At 36.7% G+C, this 11,231-nt stretch overlaps 1 protein-coding gene across 1 annotated transcript in view; it reads left to right on the forward strand.

Annotated features, from left to right (window-relative positions):
- The window catches only part of LOC106469396 (SH2B adapter protein 2-like), a 5,416-nt gene extending 4,278 nt beyond the window's left edge, over positions 1-1,138 (forward strand). The window contains exon 2 of the mRNA XM_022397914.1: positions 930-1,138. The gene's annotated coding sequence lies outside the window, so the exon portion shown is untranslated. The remainder of the gene's footprint in view (positions 1-929) is intronic.
- The last annotated feature ends 10,093 nt before the right edge of the window (positions 1,139-11,231 follow it).

Below are 11,231 nucleotides of genomic sequence, written 5' to 3' on the forward strand. Positions count from 1 at the left end.
CCAGTACAACAGTATGTCAAGGTATGATTTGTCATTACTATACTCCCAGTACAACAGTATGTCAAGGTATGATTTGTCATTACTATACTCCCAGTACAACAGTATACCGAGGTATGATTTGTCATTACTATACTCCCAATACAACAGTATATCGAGGTATGATTTTTTATTACTATACTCCCAATACAACAGTATACCGAGGTATGATTTGTCATTACTATACTCCCAATACAACAGTATACCGAGGTATGATTTGTCATTACTATACTCCCAATACAACAGTATGTCAATGTATGATTTGTTATTACTATACTCCCAGTACAATAGTATGTCAAGGTATGATTTGTTATTACTCTACTCCCAGTGTAAAAGATTGTCAAGGTTTGATTTGTCATTACTCTCCTCCCAGTGTAGAAGTTTGTCAATGTATGATTTTTTATTGCCATACTCCCAGTGTAAAAGATTGTCAAGGTTTGATTTGTCATTACTCTACTCCCAGTGTCGAATTTTGTCAGGGTATGATTTGTCATTACTCTACTCCCAGTGTAGAAGTTTGTCAATGTATGATTTTTTATTACTATTCTCCTAGTGTAAGACTGCTGTCGCATTACACTCTCTTAGCGTCAGCAACATTTTTTTTTTATAAAACCTTCAACGTATTTTATTATTCTTGTTTCCTCATTACTTGCACTGAACCCATTTTCCGCCTTAGAGGTATCTCGCCAGTAGTGTCGTTGAAGCTATATTTTAGGAGATGAAGACAAGATAGTTAATTCAATGCGTGTGTGTGTGTATATACACAGAGAAAGACCGGACATATATCGATTTTGGTTTTACCCTAAAAATGTTACATATTTCCCAGCGTTATATACATGATATGTTAATTTTCAAAAAAAGCTATTATTTCATCCAAATTTAATCTGATTAAGGAGGAACAATCGGCTGGATTCGGTTGTCATGGAGACTGAATATGATGACAGGAAGAGACAGACTCACCCGAAGCAAGTAACAAGGCATTGAGCATGAGTTTGTGGTCATTGATTGGTGTAACGTTTTTTTCAACAGATTCATTCTTTGATGAAAAGATTGCGTTTTAATTTATGAACGTAGCAAACAAAGAAAGGAAACATTTAAAATTTTTCTTCGTGTCTGTCCGTATGTCTGTGTGTATATATGAGAAGAAGAAACCCCGGGGAGTTAGAAGAAGAAATTTCTTATTTTGTTACGTAGTTTGTTTGCTCATGTCTTCTTTGATAGCATTCCCATGCCCACACGCGTTTATGTAACAGTCCGGACACGCTAATCACTGGGCCACACCAGACCTCTAACGTGTAGATAATGATAAATTAAAGCTATATTATAGGTTTGTGTATTTTAAGTTTAGACCAGAAGAACGTTTTTTTTTTGTTCGTGTAATTATATATTGAGGTCTTTGTATTGGTTATAAAACAGATCTTAAAACCACTATAATAAACTTTATATTAAACAATTGCTCTTTGATAAAACAGGGAATTTGTTGACAACTTTGTTCTAGTATGTACAAGCAGACATAACCATATAGTGGCATAACTATGATTCCCCTCTCCTCCGTGGTAGCAGAGGTCCTGCACAAGAAAGTTAAACTTTCAATAAACGTTACATTTCATTACAATTACGTGTCCATTCTGTATATGAGGTTGATGTATTGTCTTTGGTACTACTGATGTGTCTTTAATAATTCGTGAAATCAGTCTTGTGTCCAGAAGAAGGAGTCACAGACAGCTCGTGATTTTGCCTTGTATCCTGAAGAAGGAGTCACAGACACCTTATGACTTGGCCTTGTGTCCAGAAGAAGGAGTCACAGACAGCTTATGACTTGGCCTTGTATCCAGAAAAAGGAGTCACAGACACCTTATGACTTGGCCTTGTGTCCAGAAGAAGGAGTCACAGACAGCTTGTGATTTGGCCCTGTATCCTGAAGAAGGAGTCACAGACAGCTTATGACTTGGCCTTGTATCCAGAAGAAGGAGTCACAGACAGCTCGTGGCTTGGCCATGTATTCAGAAGGAGTCACAGACAGCTCGTTGCTTGGCCATGCATTTATAAGGAGTCACAGACAGCTCGTGATTTGGCCTTGAATTCACAGTGACCAAACCATGATGTTATATTTTGCAACTACGTCAGTTATTGTCCCCCGTTTTGCATTTTATTGTTGGGTAAGCGATTATGTTTTACAGGGTGTTGATCTATTTTACCCCCCTTTGTTTATTTTAAGGTGAAGGCCAATGGTCAAAGTTGAAGTTCGTGACTTATAATTTGTTTCCTTACTATGCTGTAATCATACTGAATATTTTAACATTTGTATATTGTTTTACATTACACAGTCTGTGCTGTTTATGAACTTGTATAATTAATCGAGAAATTTTTAAGGTGCCTGAGCGTAGTGAAACATGAGTGTAGGCCTAGGTGAACAACCGTCTAAGACCCACCAGTGTGCTTCGTGGGGGATACTCAACAGACACATGTGGGTTCCTGCTAGCCGCTCGCACTGGACCATATTTACTTATCTGAAGTAAACAGTATTTATGTTCGGGAATCAGGTGTTATCTCTACGGTATGCCTTATGGTATTGTTGTCTATACGGTATGCCTTATGGTACTGTTGTCTATACGGTATGCCTTATGGTATTGTTATCTACGGTAAGCCTTATGGTATTGTTATTTCTACGGTGTGCCTTATGGTATTGTTATTTATAAGGTATGCTTTATGGTATTGTTATTTCTACGGTGTCCCTTATGGTATTGTTAATATTAGTTATGATATATATTAAGAAAATCATTAACATGCGAGAATTCTTATTTATTTGTGTAACGTAATTGAAATGAGAAAAGAGTGAGTGAACTACATTAAAATATACAACAAAGAAAGTTCTAGAAGGCCATGGGGCAATTGGGGTTCCTGGCCAGAGTCCAAAACCTCCTAGTACATTTCCCTAGCATATACTGACTTTCACGAGCATCTTACCCCCCCCCCCCACGCACCCCTGTTGGGTCAGCGATAAGTTTACGGACTTCCGACAATAAAATCCGGGTGTTAGCTCCCTTCTCCCCCGGTTGTTAGAATGAAAATAACCCACTGATTTACCCATTTCAATGAAAACCTTGCATACACGTGGTTTAATCATCCTTTTTTTTTGAACACCTGGACAATATTTAATAAATAATTTATCTTAAATTCTACTGAAGACCGCTGATTGGAAGAATTTAAGTTACGTTCAATTACGTCAAAACACGCCGGTTTTTCATTGACGCACGCTACTCGAGGATCTTTTAAAGTAATTTGAAATTATCTCGAGATTCATTATACTCTTTCAGAGCTAATTAAATCAGGTCTCAAAGAGGTTTGTAGAGTAATTGAATTTGTCGCCGTTGATCGGCTACACTTGCAGAAACTAAAAGAAAAAAAACGTTTCTCCAACAGTATGGTTATAACAACCAGTATCATCTTGACTGTTTACAACTGGTATAATCAATCCGACCCTGTTGGAGATTCGAACTACTACTTATAGGAAACTTAACATCGATCTGTGAAAGGTCGTAAGTTGTAACTTCAAGAATTTCAAGCAATAATTCTGATTCTTTTGCGTTCCATTTTTTATTTTTTTTATTTGCAGGAGCAATAAAAATTGAGGATTTTAGAGACTTGACTGAGTTTATCGTGTGGGTTCACTGGCAACGCGAGTCTCTCTATCTCTCACACACACACACAAGTTTGTTGTTGAGCGTAAAGCTGCACATTGGGCTATCAGAGCTCTGCCCACCGCGGTTATCGAAACCCAATTTTTAAGCGTTATAAGACCTCAGCCACTAGGAAAGGGGGGGGCAAGATGATATGCGATTTACACTCACTTATCTGTATTTTATCTATATTTATACAGCTATCTGTATTTTGTCGACCACAGGAATCGAAACTCGAATTTTAGTGTTATATAAGCTCAAATTTATACCGTTGAGCTTCCCGTGGACTGAATTGAGTTATACGACTAACATTTCGAATTAACCCTTGCATGTTTTATTTTGACACGTCTTGTTTAGAATTATGTATTTAAAAAAATAAATAAACAGTAATAGTGAACGTAGGTTTAATTACGAGAATCATACATTTATAGAAACCTAAAGGTAACGTAGGCGGATGATGCCATCATTTATACGCTTTGATCATTTCAAACTAGTTAACCGATTGAGTTGACCAATCGTGTACGAAAAGTGTTAGGGCAAAACCGGCCTCATACTTGCTGTCAGAGGTCCGGGTTCGAAACGAGGCAGTTGCTTTGTGTGAACAGCGTTCCTTCCTTCCTGCATGGAAATTCCTTACACAAGGTTGCCGTTTAATCGTCGGTGTTCCAGAAATATATATAAACTGGTTCGAAAAACAACTGGGCCATAATTGGAAGATGTATGTGAATTGGACAAAGAAAAGAAGGGATTTATGAATTATAAACTCACTGTAAATCCGCTGTAAAATCAAAGAACTACCGAGTGTAAGTAAAGTAAGAAATAACACAATATGTTAAATCTGCTAAATTCAGTGCCAACGCGGCCTGTCCACCAATGCTAGGACTCACCAGGCCGGTTGGGATACATAACAACAAATAAAAACCTGGCAGGAATTTTGGTTTGAAATCTAACAAGCCCCGAAGGTTTGAATGTTGAAGCTTAATTTTTTTTTTAATTCTTAGCTTTTCAAATTTCGCGGAATGGTTCCTTTTCAGAGCTGGGATAACAGGACCGAAGGTTAAATTTTGATGGGGGGGGGGGGGTGGCAAACGGGAGTACCCCGAGAAAACCCAGGCGCCGAAAAATCTACTTGAAAGTATTCTAAAAAAAGAAAAGCGAGTTTAATAAAACACATAGATTAATAACGATATGTACAACAGATATAATATGGTGGTCTGTTTTAAGTCGACGGTCAGGAGATACGGTTGAGGACAGCTATGTATTATCCAGTCTGTTGATTAGATAAAACGTAGAAAGGTATTTTTGCCAAGAATTTGGTTTTGTGCCTATTGTAGGGAATTCTTGTGTTTGTTTGTAATTAAGCAGAAAGCTTACATAATGGGTTATCCGTACTCTGCCCACCACGGGTATCGAAACCCGTAGAGATACCGCTGTGCCACTGGGGGGGGCGACAGATATAGTAGCGGTTTAGATGCTATATATATATATATATAACAATTTTCTGGACAACTACTAGGGTGTGAACCAAATTAAGCAGGTGTATTTTAATTATTATCAATTTTTACACTTACAATGCCCCCCAGTGGCACAGCGGTATGTCTGCGGACTTACAACGCTAGAGTCCGGGTTTCGATACTCGTGGTGGGCAGAGCACAGATAGCCCATTGTGTAGCTTTGTGTTTAATTACAAACAATTAATTACAAATCAATTTTCAGATAAGAAATCGTAACGTAACATTATTCATTTTTTAATGATAGATTTAATTATTTAATAAAAAAATTATCCGAAAACACTACGTACCAGAATATTTTACGTAATCATTTTTTTTTATTTTTAGGTTTTAATACGCGAAGAAATACTGATCTTTATTTAAAAAATGTCACACAAAGTGCATATCGCTAAAGTAGATCATATCCCCCCCTCTAAATTCCACCCTGTTCTTCCTAGTTTCTTCCTGATTTTTAAAAGAACACGACAAAATGAGCTAATCTATCAACCCAAGTAGAAGGAAGGAAATATTAGATACTTCGTTAGAATACCTCCCCCCCCCCGCCCCTGGTGGCTCAGCGGCAAGTTTGAGGACTTATAATGTTAAAAATCGGGTTTCGATATCCGCGGAGGGTAGAGCACAGATAGTCCATCGTGTAGGTTTGCGCTTAACAACAAACAAACAACAACAACAAAAATAGAATTTTTGTTATTCTTTTCGAACTGAACGTTTAGGCTCGTGTATACGTCACACGCATGCGCATTAAAGACAAAGGGATGAGATTTGAATTGAATGAGATCTTGCAACACACGTGTTGTCACGGTGTTAAATGTAATAATTGAACCCTTCCTTCGCACCTTTTGCTCCAGACAAATCAGGGCTACTGAGAGTAGTATTCCCCGAAACCAGATAATTGGAATACACGCTTTCATCAGCAGTTAGTAAAAAACTAACTTAACATAATCTGATAAAATCATCCTCGCGTCAAAATTGACATATTATTACTGTCCGCAATGTAAGCCATTCTGTAATGGCTTTTAATGAAACTATGAGCAACTTAGGTTACAGAAGGTATCTCTAACTTGTGTACTTTTAAACTGTGTCAAGGTATACTTACTTTATGTAGTTTTAAACTGTGTCAAGGTATACTTAATTTATGTAGTTTTAAACTGTGTCCAGTTATACTTAATTTATGTAGTTTTAAACTGTGTCAAGGTATACTTAATTTAGGTAGTTTTAAACTGTGTCAAGTTATACTTAATTTATGTAGTTTTAAATTTATGTAGTTTTAAACTGTGTCAAAGTATACTTAATTTATGTAGTTTTAAACTACGTCAAGGTATCATTAACTTGTCTAGTTTTAGTATTTTTACTTTAAATTCTTTGAGTTATTCAAGTTTGTTTTCTTAAATACGACAAGCCTAAATGTAGTATATTTATTGGGTACACGTGTTAACACAAAAATAACACAACTGGCTCTCGTCGCCGTGTCCTCCACGGGGATTAAACCCCAAAGTTTTGTGTTATAAGCTCTGAAACCTAAGATTGAGCCACTGGAGAGCAGTTAAGTAGTTAATAAGGTTTTGATTCTACGAAAACTTTGTTACATGTTTATTTTATGGTCTTTTCAAATAAGAAATTGATTTTAGGTTTACTTACGTAGGTGATTCAATACCAATGTTCTGATTTGACCCTAAGAGTCTTCCAATCGCATATGGCCTCTTTTCAGGCACATTTGCTGATTACTTATACATATTCGCAGGTATAAAGTGTGTTTGGATTATACTCCCAACTAATATTTATTTAGAAACGTACTGACTTTCGGTAGTAGTTCCTTAAAGATGTGGGAACTTCCGGTGGTGCTTCTTTCAGGATGTATGTGGACTTCCGGTGGTGCTTCTTCCAAGGGTGTATGTGGACTCCCCGATGGTGCTTCTCTCAGGGTGTATGTGGACTTCCGGTGGTGCTTCTTCCAAGGTGTATGTGGACTCCCCGGTGGTACTTCTCTCAGGGTGTATGTGGACTTCCGGTGGTGCTTCTTCCAAAGGTGTATGTGGACTCCCCGGTGGTGCTTCTCTCGGGGTGTATGTGGACTTCCGGTGGTGCTTCTTCCAAGGGTGTATGTAGACTCCCCCGGTGGTGTTCCTCTCAGGGTGTATGTGGACTTCCAGTGGTGCTTCTTTCAAGAGTGTATGTGGACTTCCGGTGACGCTTCTTCCAAAGGGTGTATGTGGACTTCCCGGTTGCTTCTTCCAATGGTGTATGTGGACTTCCGGTAGTACTTCTTTCAGGGATGAAGCAAAGATTAAACAAAGAAGTTCAAATTAAATACAAATCCGTATTACTTTACAAGACGGTTGAAAACACAATGCGAACGTCTTCGAAACTTTGGTATCGATCTGCCAAAAGACTTGACATTCTACACACAGATAAGGCTCTGTATTAGACGACCACGGTGAAAACGGCTGGCAGTAGGCTCGGATTTCTTTGATTACAACGTCACGTGACATTGCGAGCAATCGAGCGGCTGGTAACAGGCACGCGCAAATTGTTTTATTCTAGTACTTCCTCATAATCACAGATTCGTAAATTGTTTCGTAGAGACTTGGGTGAATTTTTTATTTAGTCATGTTCCTTGTTTTCACCATTAAAGCTAAGGCTTCCTCCCCAAACACTAGGGATATGTTAGAAACAGTTGGAAGAAAGTCAAACGCATACAACTTTGAAAAAAAACACGTACGTTATATGAGAAATGTTCCATGTTTGTGTTTTCTTAATTCGTGCCTGAATATTATAGGCCACTGATCAGCGACAGGAATGTGGAAAACGAACATGTTTAATGTGTCAGATTAAAACTATCGTAAAGAAACGATTACGTTATTCCGCTTTACCAGAATGTATTTTTTTTTAAACATTAATCTTCATCTTCAAACTACATTTATTAGTCCCAAAAGAACAAGCCGTTCAAAATAAAGAAAGTTGATAGAAAACACGACCAGAACGATATAACAAACAGTGTGTAAGCCTAATCTGGATTCTACTGACACGCATACCTTTGTGGTCCTTCTTAGCGAAGAAGGCCTAACTGTGAAGCTAAATTTAACATCCAAGTTTTCTTCACGTGAAATACGAAGCGTATTTTCTTACTTTAGATTATAAATTCCACGCCAGGATGTGCTGAGTTGTATAACATTTAAATCGGTGACAGGAAATGATACCTAACTAAATTAATCATTGTATGTCTCTTGATGTCATCGTGCGAAAAACAGCCTGACGTAAATTTAGTATATATACATACCCACACCTCTGTACTTTTTCAACTTCACAGCTATGCAGTTAGTTACCTAAAAACCTGCCTTTTCAGAAATAATATTCAGAGTGACAGTATTCTCGGAGAAGATTTGATACGACATGAGAGTATTTAGTCTTCTGGAACTTGATTTATTGGTTCGGGGTGAACCTTTATGTGTAGGGCTAAAGTATATCTGCCCACAAAATACAGATAATGTTCTAGGTCATTATAAGCTTGGTGAGAATATTTCGTTTGAACATAATATATCAATGGTTTCTTCCGGAGAACTAGAACATGACACATGGTATACAGATTACATTCATAGAGCTAGAACATGACACATGGTGTACAGATTACATTCAGAGAACTAGAACATGACACATGGTATACAGATTACATTCATAGAGCTAGAACAAGACACATGGTATACAGATTACGTTCATAGAGCTAGAACAAGACCCATGGTATACAGATTACATTCATAGAGCTAGAACATGATACATGGTATACAGATTACATTCATAGAATTCAGAGAGCTAGAACAAGACACATGGTATACAGATTACATTCAGAGAACTAGAACAAGACACATGGTATACAGATTACATTCATAGAGCTAGAACAAGACCCATGGTGTACAGATTACATTCATAGAACTAGAACAAGACCCATGGTATACAGATTACATTCACAGAACTAGAACAAGACACATGGTATACAGATTACGTTCATAGTGCTAGAACAAGACACATGGTATACAGATTACATTCATAGAGCTAGAACAAGACACATGGTATACAGATTACGTTCACAGAACTAGAACAAGACACATGGTATACAGATTACATTCATAGAGCTAGAACAAGACACATGGTATACAGATTACATTCAGAGAACTAGAACAAGACACATGGTATACATATTACATTCAGAGAGCTAGAACAAGACACATGGTATACATATTACATTCAGAGAACTAGAACAAGACCCATGGTATACAGATTACATTCATAGAGCTAGAACATGACACATGGTATACAGATTACGTTCATAGTGCTAGAACAAGACACATGGTGTACAGATTACATTAAAAGAACTATAATATGACACATGGTATACAGATTACATTCAAAGAACTAGAACAAGACACATGGTGTACAGATTACATTCAAAGAACTAGAACAAGACACATGGTGTACAGATTACATTCAAAGAACTATAACATGACACATGGTATACAGATTACATTAAAAGAAATAGAACAAGACCCATGTCGTTAAAATTATGTCTCTGTCAAGATATAAGTCAGATGTGGTGATCCTGTTGATCAGTAAATGTTATTTGAAGATGGTCAACCACAGAAAGAAGTGAAAAGTTGTATTTCCAGCGTCATTTCTATTTGAAAATAGAATGTTACAGTGAATGTTAATCGGGATTCATAAACACAAAACTTCCTCCTACCCACATACTTTAGAATATAGCAAGTTAAGTAAAAGCATGTATTATGTATGTTTCAAGCTCGATTTCTAGAAAACTAAATAAATAAATATTTGTGTAAAACAACATAAACGGTTACCGAGATGACACCACGTTATAAGTAATTTGAAAGTACGGTGGCTATAGTGGGTTATTACGAAGGAACTTTGTATAACGTCCATGATGTTTGTTGTTTTTTTATTTAAATAACATGGGACAGACGGCGCTATTCACAACCCAACTTATGTCGGCCTGGGTTATATAAAAAGGAAAAAAAAACAACAAACTCATTTCTGTAAATTATGACGTCACGTATTCCAGAGAAAGTGAATCAACGGTTTATCTCGGCAGCGGCGAGAAAGTCTGAAACTCTCTCTTTCGAAACGAAAGCAATCATTGTGTACTTGTAAACTCTGACGCCATGATCATTTTCACTGAAATCAACTTTTATAGTACTTTGAGTTTTTAATTTACCGAAATAAGATTCCATATTACACCCATATATATGTATATTTTGCTATGATCACTGCTATTATACAAGTTAAATAATGGTTAGGGTCAAAATGTTGTTCTTCTTTAATTTGTGAGTAATACGTATGAATTAAGGTATAGAAAATTATATAGATTATCTGTAAGTTTTCAAGACTATTAAAAACGGGATCTTGAGAGGAAGAACTAGCGTTAATTGACACTATTAAAAACGGGATCTTGAGAGGAAGAACTAGCGTTAATTGACACTATTAAAAACGGGATCTTGAGAGGAAGAACTAGCGTTAATTGACACTATTAAAAACGAGATCTTGAGAGGAAGAACTAGCGTTAATTGACACTACAAAATGTAAAGGCATGTTAGTTTGATTATAATTAAACGTGCTCGAAAACAGTTCATTAGTACGAAGTTGCAAACAAAGAACACGTAATCTGTCCAACATTCACAAAACAACTGTAGCGAACTCTGAAAGACTTTACCTATGTTCTAAACCCTGCAGGAATTGTCGATAATGAGTTGAAGACAGGTTTGTAAGGACGTCTGTTGACATTTCTTTGTAATTTTCAACGTCTTATCTACTGTAAACTACGTTATCAATTCTCACAGTTGCACACGTCAAGGAAAAAGGTACATATATATATGTACAGACTTAGAGAAGTTACATAAGGTATATATATATATATATGTACAGACTTAGAGAAGTTACATAATGTAGATATACAATGTATATATATATGTACAGACTTAGAGAAGTTACATAATGTAGA

This window comes from Limulus polyphemus, unplaced genomic scaffold, assembly GCF_000517525.1.
Source record: "Limulus polyphemus unplaced genomic scaffold, Limulus_polyphemus-2.1.2 Scaffold3465, whole genome shotgun sequence".
Classification (NCBI taxonomy): domain Eukaryota; kingdom Metazoa; phylum Arthropoda; class Merostomata; order Xiphosura; family Limulidae; genus Limulus; species Limulus polyphemus.